Source organism: Lycorma delicatula, chromosome 7 (assembly GCF_047948215.1).
Source record: "Lycorma delicatula isolate Av1 chromosome 7, ASM4794821v1, whole genome shotgun sequence".
Classification (NCBI taxonomy): domain Eukaryota; kingdom Metazoa; phylum Arthropoda; class Insecta; order Hemiptera; family Fulgoridae; genus Lycorma; species Lycorma delicatula.
The window spans coordinates 138,870,199-138,889,849 of NC_134461.1; the positions used below are offsets into that span (position 1 = coordinate 138,870,199).

Here is a 19,651-nt window from a genome sequence, read left to right on the forward strand (position 1 = left end):
ATATTTTAAGAAAAATTAATAAATAATAACTTCATTTGTATGTATTAATAATTTAATTTATATAATCAGAACAATCACTTTTTTTAGAATAATTCATTAAATTTATGATTACAATTATTTCATTTTAAAAATTCAGTCTTCAAAGAATGGCATGGAAAATTAGCAGAATATAAATATAAATTTCAATGCTGAGATTTATTTTCACTCTCCTGGAAATTTTTTTTTTATACTATTAGTTAAACCTTTTTATGGAGGTCACTAGAGAATCATGTATCCAAAAACAAAGAATAACTTTAAATTCCCTTTAAAAGGGAAAGGTGACATAACATATTTCTCCATTATGATGCTTCAGGCAATGTAAATCTCAATTGGTTTCCAGCCTACAATGTATCACTGCATTAATGATCTTGGAAGAGAACAATAAGTTATTGATGAGTCTTTAGTATGTATATAGATTGTATTTTTATGGTTAACTTTGAATTTGTGATGGGTGTAAATGTAAATGGGCTGCATTAAGTGTTCCTAATGAAATATTTTGGGAAAATTAAGTAAAGGTTCTAGAGGCTCACGTTTGGTTCAGGAATATTGGTAATGTATTAATATAAAAAACAATTCTATACATTCATGGTGAACTAATTAGGAAGATGATACAATTTTTAAAAAAAATCATTTAATAAACTGGTTGATGAAGATTGGTAAAAAGCTGATCAATTATCCAGAAAACTGACTTCATCACCTTAATTTCCACTTTTTTTGGTTAATCATTATCTGTATTACTTCACAAATTTATAAAATAATAAAAATGAATAAAATCCAATTTATCATAAGTCATTTGAAATTTTAAAATGCTTTCTTATGCACTAATACGAGAGTTGTTCATTAAGTCCTAAGAAAATCCAAGAGATGGCGCTCGTACTATCGAAAATGGTTTGCTTTTAGTAAGCGTCATTTGTCGCTAGAGTGCAGTTAAAGTTTCAGCTTTATCTTCATCACATGGTTTCAAAGTCATAGTTGATTGAAGCAACAAACTATTGTTTATTTAGAAAAATGGAAAAAAAAAGTTTTGAATGATGATTAAACACTTATATTTAAAAGGCTTAACACCGAAAGAGATCAAAGCTGAGTTGGATGAAGTTCGTGGCACATCTGCTCCTGTGTTTGCAACCATTTACACAATTGGGCAAATGAGTTTAAACGTGGCCATATATCCACAAAAGATGAACATTGTTTAGGACGTCCAGTGAAAATGACCACCCCTGAAATGATTGACAAAATTTATGATGTGGTTTTGAGAGATCGATGAATCAAATAGTGCAAATAGATGAATCAAATCTGCAAAATATTTGAGGCCACAGGCATATCACAAGGTGTTTTCAATTTTGCACAAAAAATTCGGTGAAAAAAATTTTGGCAAGATGGGTGCCGCATTTGTTCTGTGGAGAATAAATGTAATCGTGTGGTCGACTCTGAGGATGTTTTGGTGCTTTTCCGTTGCAACCCTGATGAGTTTCTGCATCGATACATAACTGTGGACGCTACATTAATACACTATTATACTTTACACACAAAGGAACAGTCAAAACAGTGGGTTTTTGAAGGGGAACAGGCTCCAAAGAGGGTGAAATTGGCTAGCAAGGTGATGGCCACGGTTTTGTGGGATGCATACGGTATCTACACTGATTACTTGGAAAAAGGACAAACAATAACTGGAAAGTATTAAGTGTCATTATCGCACCGGTTGAGCAAAGAAATCAAGAAAAAACATCCTCTTCCATCAAGACAATGCACAGGTGTACACCCGTGCAATTTCGATGGCCAGAATAAAGGAACTAAAGTTTGAATTATAACAAATTCACTGTACTCATCGGATTTGGCCCCTAGTGATTGTTTTTTATTTACAAAATTGAAAAAAATCACTTGGCGGGCAACAGTTCATGTAAAACGAGGAGGTCATCGCCCAAAAAGATGCTTATTTTGAGGACCTTCTGAAATCCTACTTCTTGGACGGCTTAAATAAGTTGGAGAAACGTTTGGAAAAGTACATAGAGTTAAAGGTAGATTATGTTGAAAAATACAGAAAAATTTACACAAAATAATTTTTTTCTATCTTTTTCTAAGGACTTATCGAACAATCTCATAATTATTTTTAAAAAAGTAATAATAATGTATATATATATATATATATCTGCCAAGAACTATACTTGGTACAGCGCTAGCATAATGATGTTAATTCATCAGTAACCAGATTATAAAATAGAACCAGACAAATACAGCCTAGTGTACCTTGATGTAATGAAGAAATTTTTCAATGTAAAAGGAAAAAACAATAAAATAAAATATGAAGTGAAATGAGTTACAATTCTGCTCATTTGAGTTAAAACAAAAGAACTGACAAACTAAATTATCATAATTTAAGTTGTGTACTCAAGGACACCAGGATACCTTTCTTGTATTCAATTAGTAATTTAACAGATCCCACCCAAACCTTCTTCAAGGATCTCTTTAGTAATAAATATTCCATAAGTCAGTACAAATTGTTTTAGGTCTAACAAACATTATTATCATTAAATTACTCATTTTATCAGAAAAAATTATTATTTTGTTTTAAGTTTGATAGAATCCTAACTAGTTAGTACTCTTAAATAGAAAAATACTAAAAATAATAATGTCACAAAATTAATCAAATAAAACGATCAACAGAAATAATGTCATATTTTATAATGATAAATTTTAACATTAATTTATGGCTTTATATTTAATAATAAGGCAAAAGAGAGCAGACTAACAGAAATTTAGAGCTTGGATTATAATAGTACCAACCTGTATAATCTATTTTACCAAATTTTGTAAAAAATAAAAAAATTTAATACTTATGTTATTGAATATGCATTGTGAAAATACACCAATGTTAATTACATGCAAAGTGACTGAAAAACATTACAAATTTTAATGATAATAACTTTTACATTTTCATATAGCTAACTGTGAAGAAATATGATTCAATTTTTAAAAAAATCTAATTTTATTAAAATTTATAAAACACAAAGAAAAAATTTCATTGGGATATTTTTGCTGATGTAAGACAGGATTTAAACTTTTAAAAACTGATGTCACGTATACATATCAGCTATACATTTAGCGTATTGAAGAACAAACTTATTTTAAAACTTTGTCACTTAATAACATGAACAGAATAATTTTTGCATGTGATTATTAGATTTCACTATTGATTTTAAAATATACTAATTATTTCTCATATGAATATACTAAATTTAACATCAAATTTACATATGGTGAAGAAAATCAGGTCACCAATATCTTTAATGTAATCAACAAGCACTATGTGTAAATAAAACTAGTGGGCAATTGTATTCATTTATTTACGTTTATGAATTATATAGATAGTACAAATAATTAAAATTAAATTTTATTAAAGGTTGCATCAGACTAAAGATAAATAAGTAATTATTATTATTAGTTCATAAGTAAGTGATGATTAGGCTGGGAATAATGAGAATTATTCACTTTTCATGAAAAAAACGACTAATAAAATTGAAAACTTTCAAAAGAATTAGTTAAATTGTGAATTTTCAATTTCTAACATAAAAAAAAGTAGTCTACATACTAATAGCTTACTATGTGTTATCTATTGCACTTCATAAAAATATAGTATTGAAAAAATTAATGTTACCAAATGCTACAAATAAAATATACCATATTGCAACATTAACTGGTATCTAAGAATGGTTGCACTCACTTCATTAAATCAGTTCCCAAACCATATCTATTATAATCATTCAGTTCTTCAATGAAAAGTATACTGCATTTTGCTAAAATGCAGTATACTACATATAAAAAAATGAAACATTATTCGTAATTTAAAAAAAATTATTTTATAGAAAGGTGGATCTATAAAATGGTGGCCGATTAATGTATTATATAGGACCACTGAACATTTTTTTTAATTTTATGTTCTTATTAACAGTTGATGACTGATAACTTTCAAGTTAAGATCTGCAATGTAAAAAAAATTAACTTCAACTGAAATTACTTGTATTTCATTGACAGCAACACAAAACAATAACATTATTACGAATAAATAATATTGAATAATAATAATAATATAACAATATTTAAGTATTTATATAACAAAATAAAATTTTACTGATAAAACAAAATTATACAATAAAATGTACTAAATACAAGGAACTAAAATAAAATGTTTTTAATAATAATAAAACAAAAAGTTAAATAACATTTAAATTCTATACAATAATACAGATATAAATAACAAATTAATTACAACTATCAATAAAATAATATTAATGAAATACAAAATTAAAATAAAATTTACATTCTTTCTCCTAAAATATTTTCCTTTGCAATAGAAGAGAATTATATTTAAAAAAAAATTATTTATATATATATGTATATACACATGTAATCCTAAAAAGTAAGTAAAATATAATATATAAGTAGAATTTAAAGATAGTTTAACATTAAAATCATCACAATAATATTACATTATACTTAAACAAATGTTACTACGATAACTACAAACTTTTCCGCTTTCTGAGCAAAATACAAAATATTACATTACCAACCAAAACTTACTGTTTTTACAAAAAAACACCATGATAATTTTAAAAAGATAACATTTAAAAAGCAATGGCTGAAAAAATTATACGCTCAAGTAATTCTAAAAATGATATTATTACCACATGATCGTTTTTCTTAGATTACCACACACTCTATTTTAACCAACTTAAAAAACTATTAATGACAATTAAAATTAGGTATACTATTAAGTATATTAATTGTTTATATTCTTAAATAAATGTAACCCAAAAAAAATATATATATAAATTATAAACTTGATTTTTTTTCCAGTATGTAACCTATAAAAACTGAAAGTATTGTAACCTATAAAAACTGAAAGTATTGTAACCTATAAAAACTGAAAATACCCCTTTCTATATCACTAAACTAGGGATGGTGAATTCATGGCACACATCCTGTGAGGAAATTATGTAAACATGATGTAGGAATATGGTAGGAGGGGCATGCAATATACGTAAGTATAATTTTTTATGTTACATATTTTAATTGGTAACATTTCAATCTATTCAGGGCAATAAGTTCAATAAAAATAACACAAAATAAATTAACTAAAAAATAGTTCTCTAAAAATCATCAAGGTTAACCTTATCCCATTGACCAGAACACTAATACATTTATGATACCTACTTGTCTATAAATTACACTCGTAGCAGAATCTATAAAAAAAATTAACAATTTTAAACATAACCTGTAAAAATAAAAACATAAAATTTAGAAGGTTATTGTGCATATGATACCACCTGAACCAGGCTAGCTTTTATTTAGATGTGTAAGGGGCATTCTGCTTAATTCTCCATCACAATTTCATAATCTTTATGAGATGATGAAATAAAAAAAAATGATTTTTAAAAAAACAGATGAAAATTGTTTGAATGAACACCAAAGGCAGCATGAACAATTATTAATAGTGAGCCCTTGGATACTGGTGTTTTCAATCCCTCATGAAGGTTTGTTGTGTCTACCCATGATTGTGAAATTATGCTTCATCAGTTATTTAATAAAGTTATTGTACTTCAAACCTAAAGAAATTGTTTTTTTTTGTCACAGAATTTTTCTGTTTGATGTTAAATATAATGAAAACTACGGAAGATACATCATTTGATTTGGTTTTTCAGGTCAAAAAACATAAGACACCATCAAGTTTATCCCTTACCCAAATTTCAGTATTCCCTTATCCAAATTTGCAAATTTCAGTATGACCTCATTTCAGTGAGGGATCTGAAATTCAAGCAAAATTCTTCTCTAGCCTTAACCTGATAAAGTGTTCTGGAACATAAGTTTGTATGAACCTTTTTCCTTATTTCAAGCTCTAAAATCAATTTCCAAATTATTTACCTTTACTCCTGAATCACTCTGGATAATATATAGGGATAAGTATTAATAGATAAACAAGTCGTAAAAAAAATTAATGTAAATTGTAAACATTAAATTTTGGGTTCCAAATTTGAAAGTATGATAGTATGTACGTAGAAGGAGTAAACTTAAAAAGGAACATAGGGTGAATATAAAATATATGGATACAGTGGATAAAGGAAGGATAGAATAGGATTCTTTACTTAGATCCTTAAGTTTTATTTTTAGGTACTTCATAGGTATACTTAAGTCTCTTGTATCCTTGGACTTCTTGAGTTAGTGAAGTTTTGCTTCAAAATAAATTTTTTGTTAATCATAAATAAATGGAAATATATTGCTATACTTACTACAGAGTAACTATGCAATGTAACTAGATAAAACAGTAATAATCAGCATGTTACTTCAAGCAGCTTGGTTCTAAAAAGTAAAAGAGCCGCTTGTTTTCTAATCCATCAGATTAGACTTAATAAATTTTGCAATGTAAAAGAATGAAATCTACCGATCTAAAAATTTGTTCTTTAGTAAAATTCATTCAACCAGTTTTGAGATAAATTATCTGCTAATACTAATTAAGAGCTTGACTGATTATACACCATTAATAATTATATCTTACATCTTGATCAAATGGTGCAATTTTTGATTCAGAGTCCCAAAGCTTGTCACATAAGTCATTTAATCCAACTGCAGAACATAGCTTTTTGCTGCCAATTGATGATATAATAGACTTCTCTTCTCCATTTATTATAAACTTAATATCATCTAAAAATGAAAAAAGAAAAATGAAAATACGTTTACTGAAGAGAAAAAACACTCATACTAATTTGAACTGGAAAGTTCTAAAGATCTAAGTTAGAATTGACATTCTAAACATGAATTTTATTTTAATGCCTACTGCAGTATAGTCTTATTCCTAACTAAACTTTACTGCTTAACTCTCAGGAATCCTCTTGACAGAAGATTTTGTTCCTTTTCAGATTTAACTTTCCTTTAAACTTTCATAACTTTACTACAGAGGACCCAAAGTTTGTTAATAAAACAAGTTTTTTATCCTACAAAAACAGGATACATTTATTATTGTTTTTTTATTGATAAAAAAAAAATCATTTGTTTAAACATGAAATAATATTTATACATAATAAGAAAATATATATATATATATTTAAAAGATAGCTGAAGAGAACTAAATTTTTCTATGATATAATATTGGGCAGTAGAATAATCTTGTTGTAACCCGATTATAATTGTGAATGTTAATTCACCTTCTGTGTTAATTAAGAAGAGACTTTTAGAATTGTTTAATGTTAAATGTATAAGTTTTTTTGACTTATAAATACTAGATCGATCTTCAGTTAATTTACCCTTATAGAGTCAGTTTCAGGTATAACTTGTATACTATAACCTACATTAATGGTACATTATTATACCCTGAAATAAACAACAAAAAAACCACACCTAATTGTAACCATAACTGTTAAGATTGCTAACATGATATCTTGTTATAATGAAATTGATTAAGTTTTGTTCATTGTGAGATGTACATTTGTTCAGCTGAATCTTATTAAATGGATCTATTTTTTTATGAGATATTAAGGAACGTAGTGGGATGAAGTAGAGTGCTAATGCTAAAACTCTTTGGAATGAGGGAATATATATTTGTTTTTTACTCTGTCTTTGTAAAAATAAGAAAACAAATGCAGAGAAACAATGTAAAGAGACTGTTACAGAATATGAGGTAATTTTGTGAAACGCAGAAATAAGGATTATTTTTTCTTTAACTTGTTCCATTAATTTTCTTGAATTTTCACAAGAAAATACTTGTGAAAATCACCATGACATCAGTCTATATAATATACTATCATCATCGCTTAATATTAGCTCTAAAGTAATGTTATGGTACAAAAAGAAAAACTAAGCAGTAATGACAAAAAAAATTTTCAAATTATCTATTTACTCAATGTAACTTTTTGTTTAAAAAATCTTTCACTTAAGTTACCTGGATACTAACTATGCAGTAACAAGTATCCTTTACAAAATAAAAAAAAAATTAAAATCTATTCATTCGGTACTGAGAAAGGCTTGAATGTATATGCAGCTACATAGTATGTAGTTAATGTTTTTTTTAGTTTTGAGGGGTTAAAATGATTAGTAATAACTACAATAACAATAAAAATAGAAAAAATACAATTTGAGTAAGTGGAATGTAGAGAATTTGGGAATTCTTTAATCTAAATCCTAAAAAAAAAATATTCTATAAAAAGTGTGGTAAGACAAACTAATGTGGAAAGTCATCTGGCAGAATGTTATACTCTTAAGTGAAAGCTTCCCTGGTTTCAAAAATTTTTTAAGCTTCTATTCCTTTTCAAGTGCTGAGCCCACTGTTTTAAATTGATCAAGTTCTTTCCTAATGGTGTAAGCTGGCAAACTAGATACTGTTGACAAATTGAAAATGAACCAAAATTCAGACTACACAATTTTCATATAGTCATTGTTTCTATAGAACAATTTTATATTTCTCGTAATGGCATGTTGTTCATCCCATCACAAATTTTTAGCAACTAAATGGCATGCTTTGAGATATGATTAATATTAAAAATCTGCCATTACTAGGTGTCATTTCAACTTAACAATTCAAAGATTTCTCTTTTCTCAAAAATCTTTATGTATAAAATTAATTCAATAATTCTTAAAAGTAAAAAAAGAAATAAATAAAAATGAAAGTAGTGGAAAAATTTTAAATAAATCAACTTGTTCCATATAAAAATACGGGTTATTAAAATAAACCAGAAAACTAGATTGACTAATTTATAAAGCTGTTTACAAAAATTTTACTTAAAATCTAAAACACAAAGATGAAGTATAAGAAAAAAACTGTTTATATGTCAATTAATAATTACATTTGCCTCTTTTATCACACATGTATTCATATTAATAATTTTTATAAATTGTTTTTGAATGGAATTTAATTTTCATCTTATGACTTATAACAATAAAAAAAAAGATCTTCCCTCAGAACCTATGGCATTAATGTATATGTGCATAGTTCCCTTGGAACTATGATATCACCTATGGCATCAGCGGCATTACTGTAGAGTGATATTTGCCTAATATTATTTATTTTTCTGCTAGAGTGTAGAATGGGATGAAATACTGTAATTCATGAATCAACAAGTTAGAAAGTTATTTATTACAAAATTACAAATTTGAACAAACAAGGATGAATTGGATTCATCACCATAATTCTTGAATTAGCTCAATTCTAAAAAAAGGGGACCTCCAGGAACTAATTTACATATGAAAATTAATGGAATTCACCCCTATAACCTTTACATTAAAGAAGTACTGATTCTACCATTCAGAAATTTTAACCCTTTAAATAATGCATAATGAATACAGCAAATTTAATAACAAATTCTTCATTTTAAAGCAATACATACAAACCTGGAAGCCAAACAAGTGTGAAATTCCTTGTTCCACCCATTAGAATTGTAAATTGTTTTATGTTGTTTATAGATGGAATCACTTCCACCCATTAAAATTACACATTCTAAAAATTTTCTGCCAATTTCATTTCCTACTGTCATAGCCCTCCTCTATGAAACATGAGACCTTGCCGTTGGTGAGGGGGCTTGAGTGCTCAGGGATACAGAGTAGCTGGACCGAAGGTGCAACCATATCGAAGAGGTATCTGTTGAGAGCCAGACTAAGGAATGATTCCTGAAAGAGGGCAGCAACTCTTTCAGTAGTTGTTACGGGCGTGAGTCAGAATGACTTAAACGGCCATATCAACATCACTCAGTCCTCTGAGTACCGTGCAGCTGAAAGCAATGGAAAACTACAGCTGCTTTTTTTCCAAGAAAATGTGGCTCTGCATTTTCATATAGCAATGATGGAGGCGCCTTCCTTGGTAAAATATTCTGGAGGTAAACTAGTCCCCCATTCGGATCTCCGGGTGGGGACTACTAAGGAAGGGGTCACCAGAAAATTAAAAAATAACATTCTACGATTCGGAGCGTGGAATGTTAGACGTTTAAAAAAGGTTGGTAGGCTAGAAAATTTAAAAAGGGAAATGGATAGGATAAATGTGGATGTAGTAGGAATTAGTGAGGTTCGGTGGGAAGAGGAAGGCGATTTTTGGTCAGGTGATTTTAGAATAATTAACTCAGCTTCAAATAATGGGCAGGCAGGAGTAGGTTTCATAATGAACAAGAAGATAGGGAAGAGAGTAGAGTATTTCAAAACGCATAGCGATAGAATCATTGTAATAAGGATAAAATCAAAACCTAAACCGACAACGATTGTTAACGTCTATACGCCTACAAGCGCCCATGATGATGATGAGGTAGAGTATGTATACGAAGAGATTGATGAAGCAATTAAACAAGTATAAGGAGATGAAAATTTAATAATAGTTGGAGATTGGAATGCAAGCATTGGAAAAGGCAAGGAAGGAAATATAGTGGGTGAATACGGGCTGGGCAAAAGGAATGAAAGAGGGAGCCGACTTATAGAGTTTTGCACGAAGTATAATTTAGTAATTGTCAACACCCAATTGAAAAATCATAATAGAAGAATATACACTTGGAAAAAGCCAGGAGATACTGCAAGGTATCAGATAGATTATATCATGGTTAAGCAAAGATTTAGAAATCAACTTGTTGACTGCAAAACTTACCCTGGAGCAGACATTGATAGCGACCATAATTTGCTGATAATGAAATGTAGATTGGGGTTTAAAAACCTGAAGAAAAGGTGTCAGATGAATCGGTGGAATTTAGAGAAGCTTGAGGAAAAGGAGGAAAAGAAGATTTTTGAGGAGGACATCGCAAGAGGTCTGAGTAAAAAAGATAAGGTAGAAAATGTAGAAGAAGAATGGGAGAATGTTAAAAAGGAAATTCTTAAATCAGCAGAAGCAAACTTAGACGGAATAAAGAGAACTGGTAGAAAACCTTGGGTTTCACACGATATATTGCAGCTGATGGATGAACGAAGAAAATATAAGAATGCTAGTGATGAAGAAAGTAAAAGGAACTATTGGCAATTAAGAAATGCTATAAACAGGAAGTGCAAACTGGCAAAAGAAGAGAGGATTAAAGAAAAGTGTTCAGAAGTGGAAAGAGAAATGAACATTGGTAAAATAGACGGAGCATACAGGAAAGTTAAGGAAAATTTTGGGGTACATAAATTAAAATTTAATTGTTTAAATTTAATTGTTGTATTTAATTGTACAAAGATGGTACACCAATATATAATACAAAAGGTAAAGTCGATAGATGGGTGGAATATATTGAAGAGTTATACGGAGGAAATGAATTAGAAAATGGTGTTATAGAGGAAGAAGAGGAAGTTGAGAAGGAGGAAATGGGAGAATCAATACTGAGATCTGAATTTAAGAGAGCATTAAAAGATTTAAATGGCAGAAAGGCTCCTGGAATAGACGGAATACCTGTAGAATTACTGCGCAGTGCAGGTGAGGAAGCGATTGATAGATTATACAAACTGGTGTACAATATTTATGAAAAAGGGGAATTTCCATCAGACTTCAAAAAAAGTGTTATAGTCATGATACCAAAGAAAGCAGGGGCAGATAAATGTGAAGAATACAGAACAATTAGTTTAACTAGTCATGCATCAAAAATCTTAACTAGAATTCTATACAAAAGAATTGAGAGGAGAGTGGAAGAAGTGTTAGAAGACCAATTTGGTTTCAGGAAAAGTATAGGGACAAGGGAAGCAATTTTAGGCCTCAGATTAATAGTAGAAGGAAGATTAAAGAAAAACAAACCAACATACTTGGCGTTTATAGACCTAGAAAAGGCATTCGATAACGTAGACTGGAATAAAATGTTCAGCATTTAAAAAAAATTAGGGTTCAAATACAGAGATAGAAGAACAATTGCTAACATGTACAGGAACCAAACAGTAACAGTAATAATTGAAGAACATAAGAAAGAAGCCGTAATAAGAAAGGGAGTCCGAAAAGGATGTTCCCTATCTCCGTTACTTTTTAATCTTTACATGGAACTACCGGTTAATGATGTTAAAGAACAATTTAGATTCGGAGTAACAGTACAAGATGAAAAGATAAAGATGCTACGATTTGCTGATGATATAGTAATTCTAGCCGAGAGAAAAAAGGATTTAGAAGAAACAATGAACAGTATAGATGAAGTCCTACGCAAGAACTATCGCATGAAAATAAACAAGAACAAAACAAAAGTAATGAAATGTAGTAGAAATAACAAAGAAGGACCACTGAATGTGAAAATAGGAGGAGAAAAGATTATGGAGGTAGAAGAATTTTGTTATTTGGGAAGTAGAATTATTAAAGATGGACGAAGTAGGAACGATATAAAATGCCGAATAGCACAAGCGAAACGAGCCCTCGGTAAGAAATATAATTTGTTTACATCAAAAATTAATTTAAATGTCAGGAAAAGATTTTTGAAAGTATATGTTTGGAGTGTCACTTTATATGTAAGTGAAACTTGGACGATCGGAGTATCTGAGAAGAAAAGATTAGAAGGGTTTGAAATATGGTGCTATAGGAGAATGTTAAAAATCAGATGGGTGGATAAAGTGACAAATGAAGAGGTATTGCAGCAAATAGATGAAGAAAGAAGCATTTGGAAAAATATAGTTAAAAGAAGAGACAGACTTATAGGCCACATACTAAGGCATCCTGAAATATTCGCTTTAATATTGGAAGGACAAGTAGAAGGAAAAAATTGTGTAGGCAGGCCATGTTTGGAATATGTAAAACAAATTGTTAGGGATGTAGGATGTATACTGAAATGAAACGACTAGCACTAGATAGGGAATCTTGGAGAGCTGCATCAAACCAGTCAAATGACTGAAGACAAAAAAAAAAAAAACTGTCAGCAATATTTATTCTTCCTGATATGAAGTGAGGCCCATAAAATTCATTCTTGGGTTCTAGTGACAATTCTGTAAAGCAGAAATAAAGATACTTGAAAAAATGTATTATATTCTAGCAGATACCAACAGTTACTAATCATGATCAGCAAATAAGAAAGGAAAGAAAAATAGATTCAGTAATGAAGTTTGAAAAGTACTATTTGTTTTTCTTAAACAGTTCAATGAGATGGTATTTCCGCTAATACTGATACAGTTCTACTAAAATTTTGAGGCCTTATGATTGTAGAATGAAATCTTAACAACCAATAGAGAACCTCACTGGCAATCAAATCCTTTTACATTTTAAGGTGGTGCATTTCATTTATTAGTTTCAATGATTTTAAAGTTAGAACTAAACCTCTCACATTAAGTTTTCAATAAATTCATGGTAGTCAATACTATGGGTCATGGTCACAGTTTTTTGTAATCTCCCTCTCTATGATTGATTGTTTGGTTGTAACTTTTTATTTTTGTGGTCAGATTCTATTAAGAGTATGGAAGACAAAAAAAACTTATTGTATTACAAAAAAAAGTTCTCAAATTGAAATAATAATGAAGGGTTTTGTTTTCTTTAATGTAACCAATGTTTCATGCACTCTTATATACTAATTAGAAAATAAAAACACACTTTACAGAAGATTTCCATTAATCTACATACTGGTATGGAATATTTAAATAGTTTAAGCAATTACCATAATGAAGTGAGTTTGTAAGTAAGTTTAAATTTGAAGTAAGTCCTGTATTGACTGGTGAAATATTAAAGAATTTGATTTTTTCACAAGTATTCACTGATTGTTGTGGATAGGCCAAGTGCAATTTATGTTATGACTTTAACTGGTACAGAATGTTTGGAATGCTTTCTTGTTTTAGTGTAACAATAGAACAACCATTATTACAAAAACTGAACATCTTAAATTATTATCAACAATAAAAATTACACTTACAATTCAATCTATTTGAAGTATACCAAAAAAACATAAGCTGGTTGCTTGACCGATTCAAAAATAATTGAAACTTTCCTACTTGTTTCAGGACCTTAAAATTATTTAAAAATAATTTTTTAATTATGCAGTTTACCTGTAGTGGGGATTTTTGTTATGGTGCCCACACCTATTTTTTTGTGATTATAAGGAAACTTAAAAACTATTGGTCCTGGAAGAATGAAACAAAAAGCAATTTATTCATATTTTCTCAAAGTAAAAGATTGGTCTAGTAGTTTATTTACCTATGTTTCTTATTTCTATGAGAAGATTACCCATAAAGTTGAACATGAAAAACAGTGAAATTTCTTTTTTGGTCATTTTTTTCAACAGGCAGGGATGGCATACACAGTTTGAATTATTTTGTTGAATGTAGGTATATGTTAATAATTTTACCATAAATAATATTAATGGTAATTTACTTACCTCTAGATCTTTATGATTATTTGAAAGCTAATTTTTTTAAAAAAATTTTAAATTTGGTTTCAAATAACTCTGAAGAGGCGGTGATAAAAATCTCAAATTTGCATAACTTGCAGTGTTTTTGTAGATGTTTATGGCAAATAAAAAAGTTTGTTGTGTATTGCATTAATAAAAAAGTTATAACCTCTCAAAAATCATGAAAAACCTCTTAAAAGAGATACCATTTTGACTCACTAAATAAGTGCTCCAAGGGGGTTTCTTGTCTTCTTTACACTTTACATTTTTTATATTCAGCCCTACGTTGTTGAAGTTGATATTTTCAATATTTTTAAAAGATTTTTTTTTAATTGTTAATGATAGGTCGTAATTTAATTATAACTAGCCAATACCAGTATCCTAATAAAATTTTGATTCAAAAATGCTTGTTAAACTTACCGAAACTGAAATTTCAATGAGTAGCCTACATCTTTCTACAAGAATTCATTTTTATTTTTATACTGGTTTATTTTTGTAAACATTATCAAAGAAAAAATTTATTGTAGCAAAATTTTAATTACTGTTCAATGAAATAGCCTGTTTTTGTAAAAATGAAAGTTTATTATTTAGTGTACTTAACCAACACCTGTGATATCTCTTCTGATAATTCTCTTGAAATTGGGTGAGAATGACCCGTCACTGTAGTTAGTTCAAGTGATGTCAACTTTCTCAGGACTTTAATAAGTTCTTTTGGCACTGTAACACACACTGTTTTATGACACTCTTCATTCAGATAAATTCCTGTGGAACATTTTTCTTCAATTTTTTATGTGAAATTACTTGAAAATAATGTAAAAATTTAAACTATTTTAAAATTTGCAAATATAATATTATTAAGTAAAATTTATTTATTTAATAAACATTTCCAAACACAGTTTGAAATTTGAGCCACTCGGTAAAGATGTGAACAGGTCACTGACTAATGTCAGACTGACCAGTCTGTAACTGTAAAGTTAAATAATGATACAAGCATAAATGAGAATGTTGCAATATAAATTTTCCTGACAACTGGAAATAACTTCAAGCGCCTATTATAACATGAACACTACAGTTAAATGGTACAAACAAGTCTATTTCAACTGTAGTAATAAGTAAAAAAATATTAAAGTGCCAAGAAGGCAAGAAACCCCCATGGAGCACTTATTTAGTGAGTCAAAATGGTATCACAAGAGCTTTTTCATGATTTTTAGAGGTTTTAACTTTTTTATTAGTGTTATACACAAGAAACGCTTTTATTTGCCATAAACATCTACTAAAACACTAAAGTGTGCAAATTTGAGATTGTTATCACCATCCCCATCACAGTTATTTGAAGCCAAAATCTGAATTTAAAAAAAAATTAGCTTTCAAAAATTCATAAAAATTAAGGGTTAAGTATATTACCATTAATATTATTTATGGTAAAACTACTAACATATACCTATATATAAAAAAATAATTCAAACTGTGTATGCCATCCCTGCCTCTTGAAAAAAAATTACCAAAAGTGAAATTTCACCATTTTTCATGTTCAACTTTATTGGTAATTTTCTCATGGAAAGAAGACATATAGGTAAATAAACCACTGGGCCAATCTTTTACCATGATAAAATATGATTAAATTGCTTTTTGTTTCATCCTTCCTGGAGCAATAGTTTTTTAGTTATGCATAAACCCTTACAATCGCAAAAATTTGTGCACCATAACAAAAATGACCGCCACAAGTAAACTGAATTAATTAAAAATTAAAAAAATTAGCTTTATGGTCCTGAGACATGTAGTAAACAAGTGGGAAAGTTTTATTTTTTTTTGAATTGATCAAGCAACCATCCTTGGGTCACTTCAAATGGTTTGGACCCTGCTATATTTTCAAAAAATGCACCTCTATGTGATTTTTTCATTTCTTTTTCGAGATGAAATTTCAATCCAGGAAATCTGTTCTTTCATGGAATCTGATCTTACCAATGCCATGAATCTACAATTTTTCTGGATAAACTGAAAGGAAGCGTAGGTTATCAAAACACATTTTGTAAAGTTGTCAAATTGGAATGCTTCTAGCTAATCTTACTACAGAATTGGCACAAATGCCTAAATTGGATTCATCAGGTAGCATCTAGCTATTTTCTTGACCAGAGTAGATTCAAAATTATATATGAATCAAGAGGTACCACTTAGTACAAATATTTTAAAACCCCCACTTAAGGGGTTTCATACAGTTGTTCTTCACCTACATTACCTACGTTACTTACATTAACATCCCAATATGATCTAGTATTTTCTAGTTTAACAATCAACATCATAATTAATATACTTAATAATTTATGCAATGTTGGGACAGAAAATATAAACAGTTGGTACTTACGTATTAACGCCACCGCAGCTACAGCTTTAATTAAAAACAAATTAGTCAATCTGATTTTGGTGGAAAATGGGCCGATATATAGAGTTTAACATAGATTCAAAACAGTCTCTTTATTAATTTTAATAAATGGTTATTTATATTTATTTATTTTATAAATATAATTTAACCAAACTTAACCTATGCTCGCTAACCTTGACTAATTAACAGGAGTGTTTTGATTATTTAAATAATAAATAATTGCAATAATTACTGAATTTATTATATAAATACTCAAAAAATTACGGTGCTAATTGGTCAAAGTTAGCGTGCAAAGGTTAAGTTTGGTTAAATTATATTTATAAAATAAATAAATATAAATAACCATTTATTAAAATTAGTAAAGAGACTGTTCATTTTCCACCAAAATCTGATTGACTACTTTGTTTTTAAATAAAGCTGTAGCTGCGGTGGCGTTAATACATAAGAACCAAACAGTTTATTTGGTTTAATTGTACATTAAGTGGTACATCAAAAAAGTATGAAAAGACTTGATAAGGTATGTAAATCATTAAAATCATATAAGTATGAGCTACCAGAAAAATCAATGTCGGTCAGTGCCTCAAATACTTTGGTTTTTCCAGATAGGTCTAACCTATTGAGAGTTGTACAGTTCAAATCCTAATAAAGGTAGTTTTATAAGGATTTGAGAACTAAATCATGGATATCTGTGTGTTTTGGTGGTTGGGTTTTAATTAACCACACTTCTCAGGAATGGTCGACTTGAGACTGTACAAGAGTACACTTCATTTACAATCATGCATATCATCCTCTGAAATTTAATACCTAACTGTGGTTCCAGAGGCGAAACAGAAAAAAATAGGTCTAACCTGGATGTTGAGAGGATTTGTTACCAAGTAGCTTTTCATTAATGATTGCATTATTTATACTATTGTCGGTATTGCAAACTTGTTGGTTTACATTATTTAAAAATAAGTTTTGCTTACATTATCACCAGTAATTCTACTTTGATTGTCAAACTTAACCTCATTATTTTTATCTTCGAAAACTTCTGGTAAATTCGCATTACTAAAACTAGGTGTTACCTCATTTTGACTATTAACAGTGTCTTAAATACTCTCAAAGTTTACTTACCAAAACAGAAGTTGTTTCGCAAACCTAATTGTCTAATTGTCACTGTCTACCGTCATTTCAAAATTTGTATTAATTAGCTCATCCAAAATATCATCACTTTAATGTTTACGCTTATCAAAAAAATTAATAAAAGATGATCATATTTTTTCACAAAATAAACACCTTTTAGTTCAAATAAGATGGTAAATTCAATCACGTACCACAAAACTACGAGAAAAAACTAACCTCACTTTTACAAAACATTCACATTTACTACGTACCGTTTGTCTGTTACACAATATTACAATTTTAGAAGTAGAATGCCGAAAAGTTGTTTAAATGATGTATAACATTTTTTAACTATTACAATTTTTTTATACAAGTGCAAATTGCAAGAATATTCAATTGTTTTTACCCATTATGATTAAATGAAAAAGGGACTATTGTTTGTTTGCTTTTTAAATGTTAAATTAATTAGCTGCAAAACGAAATAACAGTACATTATTTCTGCGCACATTCGTTAAAAACTTCTGATAGTTTTTTGTTATTATTGAATTATTATTATAATCCAAAAATAATCAAAATAACCTTACTTAACTACACGTGAGGTTATAACAGCTGTATGCACAAAGCGCCAACTGAAAACTGGATGTATTTAAAAAATGTTTAATTTTTAAGAAGTAAAATCAGATATTAATTAATAAATAAAATACTAATAATGTCTTAGTACATGTCTGGTAGTGGTCAGGTGTATACTTGTTATATTATAATATATATCGATATACAGCACATATATATATATATCGTAGTTTGGGAAAAATTTAGTACTTTTTAACAGGATCCGAATTTTTGGAAGAAAATCGCAAATATCTCAAAAAACGATCGGTCCTAGCCCTCTGAAAAATTGTCTCAACCCCCCTGGGCGATAATCCCATCCGTTCCCATCGGGGTGCCGTTCGGAAATTGGGGAGGGGGTGTCACCGTAATATTTCGGCAACCGCTGGTCCGATTTTTACGATTCAAACGGCGTAAGTACCGGCAGGTCGAACCGTTTAACTCATCGGGTACGCTCTTGATCGACCGGATCTCGGTTATCCGGAAATTAATTCGTTTAGCCCTGCGTTTTGATCGCACTCACCCGACGTAATACGTACAGATCCGATCTTTCGCTAAACACGCTCAAATCTGTGCGCTAGCGATTACCGGTCCGCAGGGTCTAGCTGCGGAGGGCGTGCCACAGGCATGCATCTGCAGCTAGTATATTCGCTAAATCAAAAATGAGTGCATCGTCTAATTGAAGTTAGGTATAGGAAGAATTTTTGTGTGAAACCTTTGCTGTTAGCAAAGGCGGGACCAAATATATCCCATTTAATAGAAAATAGTATGTCTGGAAATTAATTTATAACAAAATTAATTTTACATTTAGCAATTTTCGCTGATATTAACAAATTAATACCTTATTCTGTCTTAGAGAACATAATGTTACCAATTTTTTTTCTTAACTGAAAAAAAATATATCGGTGCAAAAAACAAAAGTTCAGTTCTGTAAATTACTATTGAAAAAAAATGTCTGTTAATTTTCGACTAGATCGGCAATTGTGATGACGTATTTGTTTTTATTAAGTAATATTATAATACAGGTAAAAGTAAAAAAAAAAAAGTTTTGAAATTGCTTCCTTCTTTTATTTTAAATTCAAATATATATATATATATATATATTGAAGATTACTAAGTTAAGTCAGGAGGGATTCATTAGAACAATTAAACAACTGTAATACAATTGACCAATCAGACACACAGAAAAGTAATTAACTTGTTTTTCAACTCTTATAACAACCAAAGTTGTTTGTCAAAATGTTAACGTTGGACGGAT

General features: G+C 29.3%; 1 protein-coding gene across 3 annotated transcripts in view; it reads right to left on the reverse strand.

The window, feature by feature from the left end:
- The window catches only part of LOC142327363 (uncharacterized), a 159,800-nt gene that overhangs the window by 82,583 nt on the left and 57,566 nt on the right, over positions 1-19,651 (reverse strand). Inside the window, exons 1-2 of one of the 3 annotated variants that reach the window (XM_075370347.1) lie at positions 17,800-18,380; positions 6,587-6,732 (exon numbers count right to left, since the gene is read on the reverse strand). The gene's annotated coding sequence lies outside the window, so the exon portion shown is untranslated. Of the gene's footprint in view, positions 1-6,586; positions 6,733-17,534; positions 17,642-17,799; positions 18,381-19,651 lie in introns of those variants that run through there. The other 2 variants (XM_075370348.1, XM_075370343.1) reach the window with 2 other exon arrangements.